Here is a 3284-nt window from a genome sequence, read left to right as displayed (position 1 = left end):
TTCTATTTGCCACCACAATTGCATATATGATGTTTCTTCTTTATAATCTTGGAATCGTAATTAGTTATAGTATATTTAAGTTGCAAAGCTAAAAGTTTTGTCCGAAGTTTATAATTTTGTTTTAAATTACAAACTAAATTATAATTTTACATATATTTTTAATTCTAAGATGACTTGTTATCATGAGTTCATGTGTCTTACCCACTTTCCTCATAAGCTTCTTCATGATTTTAATCTCCTATCATTAGTTATAATATGTTTAAGTAACTGATATACCCTTTGTTCTTTTTTTTATTATTATTGTTGTATCATTCATTGTCTCGCTAACTACTATTGTTTGTCATTATGTAAGTAATTATTGATACAAAAGTTTATCATATTTTTATTTTAATTGATAAAAATAATATATTATATGTAAAAAACAAATAAATTAAAAATGTGTAATGAAACTTTTTTGGTGAGAAATAATATACATTCTATGTGTTTAAGTTTGATTTAAAAGTGAGATAACTTAATGAAATTTATTTATAGAATAGAAACCTAAAAATATTTGGAACAAAGAAATTACAATAAGGCTTCATTTTCTTATAATAAACTAATGTATCTAATCCCAAAAGTAGGTCCTCAATAAAATATAAACAATAACAATCTACTTTGATTTAACACCGTTTAAAGAAACAAAAACAATAGCATCCTAGTTTATGTTTGTCATGTATGCCTTAAGCAACATATCATGTATAGATAGTCCTCTATTGGTTATCTTTGTCGTTTCCTCCTAACACCACTTGTTCAGACTTGATGTTATTTGAAAATACCAAATTGCCCCTAAATTCTTCATTATTGTTACCTAAAGTTATAAAAAATTATAAAAATGAAAATTTTAAACTAAATTACAAAAATAAAACCACATTAAACAATAACTCGAAGATTAATTAAGAAAGATTAAGAAAAGTAAATTGGCTAAGACCTCGATAAAGGAGACAAAACAACCTGATCAAATATGCAATTTAACATATTAGGCATATGCAAATAGAGAAACATCTGCAACTTGAAGAGGATAAGCAACTATTTGCAATCCCAAGATCTGGGCTCTTCCAAGTTTGACAAAAATGGTTACCCTATCATGTCAATATTGTTTCCCTTTATATATTTTATTCCAAATTCAACTTTTCTGGAACATAAAACAACCAAATATTAGCAAGATTGTGTAAGAAAATTGTACATCATGTAATATTCAGATTTTGCTTAATTTCAAGTCATATAAATTATAACTAATCAACACAAAAACATGTATGCACCTTTTTATAAAACTCTTTTATGTTGTCTGCTTCATGTCATGACTTTTTTTAAATAACAAAAATGTCTGAAACTTCTTTGGTTCATCTTCCATTAGAAAATCTGCAATCATTTAAACAAATATATAAATTCGAAAACCAAACAAATGCTAATTCACTTGTTTCTATATTTATTCACACAACTTCCAGCTAGAATATTTTTATGGGGGCACACAAGAGACATACCCTCATGTAGGCAGTAACGTAAAACCACGTAGCTAGTTATCTAATAGATGACCAAAAAATGTCAAGTATTTAGATTTATTAATGAAAAGACAACACAATATAAATTGCTCATCTATTGGTTAAATAACATCAATAAACATAGACAATTTTAAGAACAATAAGCAATCTACATATGCTTCATTGGTTAACATTCATTGTAAAGTCATAACCATTTTTTAACAGAACTACCTAATTGATTGGATTACATTCAATGGAAAAGTAAATTGCTATAAAAAATGTCAGGATCCACAATCAAAATCAAAAAGGAAAAAAAGTAAATCCAGTGTCTAATGTAGAAAACCAAAAAAAAATCAACAAACAAAACCAAAAAAAAAAAAAAAAAAAACAAAAATCCAGTAATTTAGCAAGAAGAAAATAAGAGTGCATGTTATTTTATAGAAAATCTGAAACTAAAGTATGGCATTGTACTTTTGCAATGGTCACATTAAGGCATCCTACTTTGATCTTAGGGAATGGAGAGGTTTATAGTTGCTTTTCTCGGAATTTGGACAATTTTACAATTCTCTTCATTTTCTGTCCCATTACTTACTTCATCAGTAAATTTTTTTGATCATAATCGATTTTACCTTGGAAAAAAACAACAAGATATAATAGTGAAAAATGAGTCTGTGCAGCAATAACACCAAGCTCAATGGAAACCATGAGATCGAACTCCCTCTTGAAGACCCATGTGCTGCTATGAAGACCAACCTGCCTGCCAACCAGTAATAATCAAATTCGTAAGAAATCTCGCCTTAATGCAATTATACTAAGATTCATGGGATAAAACTTAAATTGCTCTTAAAACACTTTCAATAAAACAATGATGCCCATAAAATGAATGATAAAATATTCCTTATTCTTCTTTTCTTGCACTAAAATATTTAGAAACAAACCACAGATCTAAGAAACACTATTCAAGAATAACATATTAAATATTATAATCCAGAAAAAAAAAGGAAGTTTCATAGTAAAACATACCGAGCCTGTAATCTCAGAGTTGATGCTAGATCTCGGTTGGGGTTTGGCAGAGCCAATCAGTTTTTCTTTACATCAGACCTCATCAGAACCATCATCTCTTATATATAGTTCAATAGACATTTTCCCATGTTCCTTTCCAAATTCTCTTTCATAACCACTCATTTCACTTTCTGATTTGTCATAACCACCATCGTCTTCGTCCCCATCTTCTGCAATGCTCGACTGAATGAGAACTCTAGTTTGTAATCAACTAAGATATTGATTCCCGGCTCCAGCTCCATTTCCAACAACAAAATTAGGGCTAAAATGAATGGGTATGGAATTGTAATCATATAAATAAAGAGATTGATAAATAATTTTGGAAACGATTACCTTCAAATTAGGAGCTGATTTATCGCATAGAAGTTAGGAAACTCTCTATTGTTTCCAATGCCAGAGCGAGAATGAAGGCGGATGAGGTATTAAGAGGTAGAAAGGGCATTTTCGGAACTTCACATAGAAACTTTGAGCGGAAAAATTCGCTGGGAGGAGCCTCAGCAATTGTCACATGGCAATTAGGCAATTAGGTACTCATTTATATATATATATATATATATATATATATATATATATATATATATAGGGCCGACCCTAGAGGGTGGGCAAGCTGGGCGACCGCCCCGAGCCTCATGAAATCTCGGAGGCCCTCAAGTTACGATTAGTTTGTATATTTATATATATAATTTTTTATAATATAAAAGATAA

At 29.4% G+C, this 3284-nt stretch overlaps 1 long non-coding RNA gene across 5 annotated transcripts; it reads right to left on the bottom strand.

Annotated features, from left to right (window-relative positions):
• Positions 1–564: 564 nt before the first annotated feature.
• LOC145136210 (uncharacterized) lies at positions 565–2979 on the bottom strand. Of its 5 annotated transcripts, none has more exons than XR_013720301.1 (5): positions 2913–2979; positions 2541–2841; positions 2147–2274; positions 1299–1398; positions 565–1171 (listed from the first exon to the last, which is right to left on the bottom strand). It is a non-coding gene; the product is annotated as an uncharacterized LOC145136210 (long non-coding RNA). The 5 variants fall into 5 exon arrangements; XR_013720302.1 differs by lacking the exon at positions 2913–2979 and adding an exon at positions 1521–1560 and having other exon boundaries at positions 2541–2906; XR_013720303.1 differs by lacking the exon at positions 2913–2979 and having other exon boundaries at positions 565–847; positions 968–1171; positions 2541–2906.
• Positions 2980–3284: the final 305 nt, after the last annotated feature.

The sequence above is a fragment of the Lactuca virosa genome, chromosome 9, assembly GCF_052849685.1.
Source record: "Lactuca virosa cultivar CGN04683 chromosome 9, Lactuca_virosa_CGN04683_v6, whole genome shotgun sequence".
Taxonomy (NCBI): Eukaryota; Viridiplantae; Streptophyta; class Magnoliopsida; order Asterales; family Asteraceae; genus Lactuca; species Lactuca virosa.
Note: the sequence above shows the minus strand (reverse complement) of the source record. Positions and strands in the feature narration are given on the sequence as shown.